We start from the raw sequence: 7,735 nt of genomic DNA, 5'->3' as shown, positions 1-7,735 counted from the left end.
GTAGATATTTAGTTTTGTCCAGACTATTTAAATTGAATTTGAAATTGAGAGAGTGAAAATGTTCTCAACTTACAATCTTTCTTGGGTCAGGTAATGGTGAATTTTGGGTGTTTCATGATTTCATTCAAACCTGAATATAGTTGATACTCATTATAAATATTTATAAGGGTAAAGTACAAAAATGGTTTTTATTTTATTTTATTATAGGCAGGCCAGGGCACTTACCCAGGGCCCTTCTTATAAGGGTTCAAAATTATAAATTCACATATAATTAAAAAAAGGATAAAGTATCTACTTAGTCAACCATCTATTATTTTATTTATGTTTTGGTCATATAATTATTTTTTTTCAAAATATACTTAGCGTTATATTTTGTTTTTTGTTACCAGCCTTTAAAAAATTAACGGAGATATTAATGTGGCATTTTAAATTATTTTTTCTCTTTTCACTTAATTATTCTTTTATTATTTTTTGAAAAGACGAAGAATTTTTAAAATCTAACATGTACCCTCTTTAAAGATGATCATGCTTGTTGTGGAGTAGTTGAGTGTTTAATAAATTTTTTAGTATTTTATATTTAAATTTTGATGTATTTACTAGATAGTTTATTAAACATAATAAAAATAATTTACAAGCAAATTTATTTAATTTTTCTTATTCTCATGATTCAATTTTTTTGATACTTAGTATTAAGGGTCTAATTTTATATTCGCCTCAAACCACTGAAATCTCAGAAATGGGCTTGATTATAGGTCATTGCTTTGTTAAGTCTCCGACTATTAAAAGTTACAAAATGGTTCATCAACTATAGAGTGTTACTATTTTTATTTTTCCGACACCCGACTATTGATATGTTTCCAAACTCGTTAACATACTGACTAAGATATGATAAAATCTGATCCCAAAATCTCAAACGACTATACAACTCAAACAATTCCAGGATCATATTTTATCATATCCTAGTCATCAGGTTAACGTCCAACTTAGACTACCATCAATTTTTTATTAGAAAAAGACGGTTTGGAACATATGAATAATCGAGTGACCATTTTGTAACTTTTAATAGTCAGAGGACTAAAAAAGTAAAACCTTGTAGTTGGGGACCATTTTATAACTTTTATAGTCAGAGGACTCAACAAAGCAATACCTATAGTTGGAGGGACCATTTGTGTACTTTACCTTATAAATAAAACATTCATTTATGAAGTCCAATGTACATTTACAAAACCCAACACCGGTACTCAATTTAAGTCCAATAAAGTTGAACCCGTTTAGCCCAAAACCCATACATTCTCAAGTTATGAGCTACATTATTTTTAGCTTTATTTATATAACAATATCCAATGTCATTACTTTTGCTTAATAGGTCATGTTAGTGAAAGATTTGGCCTTTAGTTAGCTAGGTGGTTAGCATTACAATGTTGATTGTGTCTCATTTTATCATGATTGTTTGTCATCTTTTTTCCATTTCCAGTCGAATGCCTTCAATGGAAGTTCGGGCCTCAACTAGTTTAGTGTCATGAAGGCCCGAAGTTAATTGTGCATGACCCGCTATCACCAAGTCATTAAGATCGCGCGCTAGCACCAATACTTCCGGTTGCACCATAGGCTTCCTCTACATTATCTTTATTAGACTTGTGCTCATTAAAAAAATTTTGTTATTTGATTAGACTTGTTGCTCATTAATCTCGTTAAAATTTTATTTGACTTGTGCACATTAGAAAAAAAATTAGTTTTGACTCGTTGCTCTTTAAGCTCACTAAAATTTTTAACTTATTTTTTTTAACTATAAGTAAAATCTACTAATGTTATACAAAGCTTAATATAAACATAAATTAACAAATTTAACCAAAAATTCTATCAAAAGAGTGTGTGAAGCAATTTCAAAGTCTAAACTCTAAAGTAATCATTAAAAAGTTAACAAAAAAAATTAATGGACTGCTCACGAACTTATCAAGTCGAGTTGAACCTTGTTTTACTTAATTCGTTAAGGTCTCGAGTCGAATTCTAGTTTGAGTCAAGCCAACTCGAATCGAACATATATCGAGTTTTAACTGAGTCAAGTTTGAACAACTCACGAACTGCTTAACTCATTAAACACCCCTAATTGTGGGTAATGAAGTCAACTTAGAACATTTTAGCCCATTTTAAAAAAATTATGGTTTAACTATGCCTTTTTCCCTTTAGATCTCAATAGTTTATTTAGGGTAATGTAGTGTCTAACGTTTTTTATGTTACCATTTTAAGTGTCAAAATTTTCACGATTATTAAAAAATATATTAAAAATCAGTCAAAAATCCATGTGTGGCCCTCAGCCTAAATTTTATTTTATCTTTCTAAAAATAAATTTCATACATTAAAAAACAATTTTTTTTAAAAAAAACCCAAAATTCATAAAATTTCAAAATATCATTTTAATTCTATCATCTACCACCATCATTATCGAAGATCACCTATTCACCCGTCGATTGAGATTTAAAGATGTGTGTCATAGTTTTATAGATTTTGGGGATTGAGGCTATTATAGAGTATGATCCACCAATGACGTATGAGTAGGCCGCAACAACGTGTGATCCCATGAGTGAAGTTAATGCTTTGAATTAAAGATTTTGGGACTTTAGAGAAATTTTGGTTTTTTTGAAAAATAATATTAATTTTTTAAATTTTTTAATAAGTTTATAAACACATCATGTGTCATATTTTGAATAGTTTACGAGATTTCTTTTAATGACTGTGATAGATTAGACACTTAAAATGATAACGTTGAAAATGATAACGTCAAAATGATAAACATTTACCTAAAAAAGAATTGAACAACTAAATAAAAAGATATATATATATATATATATATATATATATATATATATATATATATATATATATATATATATATATATATTGTAACCCCCTCAGACCGATGCGGGTGGCCCGATCCGGTACGGGGTGTCACATTAGGGAAATCAGAGCGATCCACAGTAAAAATCTCGGAAAAGTTAATTTTTTTTATTAAAACATGTAGTGTCTAACGTTTTTTATGTTACCATTTTAAGTGTCTTTTTCCCTTTAGATGCCAACAATTTATTTAGGGTAATGTAGTGTTTAACGTTTTTTATGTTACCATTTTAAGTGTCTAATTTTTCACGATTATTAAAAAATCTATTAAAAATTAGTCAAACAATCCATGTGTGACCCGCAGCCTAAATTTTATTTTATCTTTCTAAAAATAAATTTCATACATTAAAAAACCAATTCACCCGTCGATTGAGATATAAAGATGTGTGTCATAGTTTTGTACATTTTGGGGTTTAGGGATTTTAGGGATTGAGGCTATTATAGAGGATGATCCACCAATGACGTATGAGTAGGCCGCGACAACGGGTGATCCCATGAGTGAAGTTAATGCTTTGAATTAAAGATTTTGGGACTTTAGAGAAATTTTGGATTTTTTGAAAAATAATATTAATATTTTAATTTTTTTAATAAGTTTATAAACACATCATGTGTCATATTTTGAGTAGTTTACGAGATTTCTTTTAATGCCCGTGATAGATTAGACACTTAAAATGATATCGTTAAAAATGATGACGTCAAATTGATAAACATTTACCTAAAAAAGAATTGAACACCTAAATAAAAAGATATAATTATATATATATATATATATATATATTGTAACCCCCTCAGACCGATGCGGGTGGTCCGATCCGGTCCGAAATGTCACATTAGGGCAACCGGAGCGACCCACAGTAAAAATCTCGGAAAAGTTAATTTTTTTATTAAAACATGTAAAGTCAAAAAATCATTTATAAATACAAAAGTAAACTTTACTAGTATTCAAAAATAAAACAAATTTCAGACTCATATGTAAAACAAATTAGAACCTACACGCCCCCTAATCACATGCGCCGTACTCCGCAAGCAAAGCCGGTGCAACTCCCCTACTGAAGTCAATAACTGCACTGATACAATTATTTAACCTGAAATGGTAAGTAACAGAGAGTGAGCTTTGGGAAGCTCAGTAATACAATACTACCAGTTGATGCTACAAGACACGCAGATAAATGTAGAACAATAAAATTTCCTTATTGAATCAGACGTATACAGGTTTTCAGAATAAGCTGGGGTTCTACTGGTAGTTTATCGAGCATAAGCCATGGATATCTCAATTCATAGGGAGTATTCATAGCATCAAGTTTTCAAGAGATCGAATAGGATGTCTATTGTGTTCCAACCAAAACTAGTTAAAAGATATAAATCTTTTGAAAACATGAATTATTTATAACATATTTTCAAAGCCGTAGTAGAACCCTCCAACCGAACACCGTTATGCAGTTCCCTAGAACTGCATCCATAAGGGCTTACCCTAAGCACACAACAAAGGGAGCCAACATAAGGGAATGCCTTGGGTCCCATGAGTGTACCCAAGGTTGACCTTTGGTCCGTAAGGAATTACCAGCTAGATCAAGGTTAAACCTCCATACTCCAGAATCTTATCCATATAAAAATCCAGTAGAAATCAGTTTTATCCGTAAATCGTAATATCTGGATCGTGATCCAATCATATGTCATAATCCTGATAATGAAATAAACAATATAATTGATCTCCACCTGTACACCATAAGTAGTTCCATGATTAACCCAATGGAGTGCCTTGGGGCCTGAGAGCCTACCCAAGGATCACCTTAGGTCCTTAAGCATTTACCAGTTTTATAAGAGTTGTACCTCCATACTCCAGTCTACCCAAATAATATCCCAATAAAATAGTTCGAGTATAACTCGTGAAAACATGAAACTATAGTTCAGAAACCAATAAATTCCATGATTCCATAAATCAGGAACAATTCATATCTTTTAGTGAAAACAGGTAACTAGAGAATATATACCATGTAGTCATAGTTCATAAGCCGGTAAATCATTAAATAAGTGATTTCAGAAAATCACATTTTAAAACAAGTAAAACATTTACATGTCACATAAGGAACACACTTTAGGATCCATATATTCTTAAAAGCTACTTGGAGATCAGGAAGGTATTCATAATCTTTTTGTATCAGAGTCACTTAATATTTCAAGTATGACATGAGTGATTCAATTACTCAACAATCAGAGGTATTCATTATTATGAATTGAATTATCAGGATTTTAAGTCTAATTGAATCAAATGGGTTGTTCAGGATCCTTTGCATCTCAGTTACTTGTGTGCTCAATTTTGACCGGAGTGATTTGAGATGATAAGAGATAAATGAAGGTTCAGAACATTTACAATATGTTTCGATATATCGAATTATTGAAATAACTCGAGTTGAACAACTCCCAGAACTAATGCATGTCTACTGGTCAATTCATTGCCCTTACAGGGTATTCCCCCTTTAATACCAGAAATTCTTATCCATAGTTCATCTTCAGGATCATCACTGGATATATCTTAAGGAGACGAATAGATATTCCAATGGTTTTTACTTCATTCCCACGCTGCAACACTATCAGGAAATGCTGACATACTTGATTTGTGCTTCATAACCCATAAGGATGATACATCATGTAAGTTCATCCGAGTTTCCAGACTTATCCTAATCACTTACTTAATATGGTTACTTAGGTCATTTAATATTTGAGGTTGATTTATTCTTTTCAGATTTGAAAGTATTATTTAATAAAGTGCTTACACGTTCCTTGGGTCATTTCACACTTTAAGGCATTTTGGTCATTTTACATTTTAAACATATCATCATAATTCCGTTTAATTCTGTTAGTGGCATACTTTCGATACATTAGGCTTGAATGCAATCTAGTTCCTTTAACATTCAGGGTATTTTGATCCTTTGATCATTGAATGTTATTATTATAATTATTACGAAGCTCGAGGACATTTCAGTAATTCCTTTAAATTCAATCATTTGTAGTTTCTCATATAATTAGTTAAATATGTCCTTTCAGAGTTATCTTCTACCATACGAGGAAGTCTTGGTCCTTTTTCCATCACAAGGGTATTTTTATAATTTTATCTCATGGTGCTCTTTCGGTAATTTCATATCCAATTAAACCCAATATTTAACCTTTTAAGAGAATTTATCAAACTTCATGTATCTTGAAACCGATTCATTTATTATTGGATCACTAAACTTATAATTATTTTTTATTGATCTTCTAATTTCTCTTTATCGAGCCGTCTGAGTCTTATACCATTTTCTGTCCTTATTCCAATGTTACGTCTGAGTCCACTGATAATCAAATACATCTAATGTATGAATCAATTCCATTCATGCAATTACCATCCATCAATGAGTCAGAGAAGCATACAAAATGTAGTAGAGTATTACCTCAGTTTCTGTGACATACCGATCGACCATTTAAACTCTATTCGATCACCCTCGATCTTTAATTCAACGTCCAATAATTCCTAGGATACAAAGAAATAGAAATATCATCAGAAACAGAGCTTAATTACGAAAAACGAATCGAATCGGGTGGTCAATAAATGAAAAATAGCTTATTGGGTTCAAATTTAGCGAAACAGACCTAAAAAATGGACTCATGACATCGAAAAACATCAGGATAGGTGTACCCGTAAAAATTCAACGGCTGGTCAACGGTCAACTGCTTGGTCAACGGTCAATTGCTCGGTCAACGATCAACGATCAACGACTCGGTCAGCGGCTCGGCTCGGCTCGGTCCAGCCGGTCAACCTATTCCCCAAGCTGCCATACGGGGCCCACGCATAGGTGGTGGTACGTGCGATAGCTCCGGGCATCGGATGGCGACGAAAATTTCCATATTTGTATATCGACACCCCGGAAGTCTCTTACAAGTGTTATTTTTCGACAAAACATGATAGATGTAGAATTTTTAAACATTCTAACTTCTCCAACGGTGGCCAGTGAGTGACGACGACGGAGTAACGACAACAAGATGATTTCAGTCGAGTTTTAAGCGCACGGTGACGGTGAGTCCAATGGTGCAAGAGGCAAGGTGAACGGACGGGTTGATCGACCATAATCGACGAAAAACATGCGATGGTCGGGTTAAAAATGACGAATCTTCACATCGAGTTTTATGGCGAACAACGTCGATTCACGACGAGATAAGGGTTGGGTTTTGCTCACCGTTTAACGGTGAGTCTTTTGGTAGCGATGGTTCGAGCTGAGGTGGACGGACAGCGACATATTTAACCGGTAAAGGGGGTCGATAAGGAAGGAAGTTGGGGGGGATTGCTTTGTTTCTGGTTTGAAACGAGAAACCAAACATATATTTTTTCTCTACTGACACAAAATGGGAAAATTCAAGGCTAGGTCCCTGAATTTCCTGTAACTTCTAAAACTGATTATAAGTTTCAGAAACTTATAATTTGACCCCTAAATTGGGGTGTGACATATATAATCAAGCCAAAAAATAATTGTGTTGTCCGGAGATTTCTTTCATGAACAAAGATGCTTTAATAGTAAGGGGCGGAACTTTATGGGCCGAAGGGAGCCTTAGCCCGTCAATTATATATATATATATATATATATATATATATATATATTGTATATGTATGTTTGAAAATAAATAAATAAAATTTATTAGACCTCTCAACTAAAAAAATTAGATTTATTAAAAATAAAAATATTTTAATCCATGGTATAATAAATTCTTAGTTCTACCTCTGTTGACGGTTCCAAACATTCCAAAATATACAAGGGGTGTTTGACAAACAACTGGTAGTTGATAGCTGATTCCAGTAGCTGGTTTGACCAAC

The sequence above is a fragment of the Hibiscus syriacus genome, unplaced genomic scaffold, assembly GCF_006381635.1.
Source record: "Hibiscus syriacus cultivar Baekdansim isolate YM2019G1 unplaced genomic scaffold, ASM638163v2 tig00001818_pilon, whole genome shotgun sequence".
NCBI classification, from domain to species: domain Eukaryota; kingdom Viridiplantae; phylum Streptophyta; class Magnoliopsida; order Malvales; family Malvaceae; genus Hibiscus; species Hibiscus syriacus.
Note: the sequence above shows the minus strand (reverse complement) of the source record.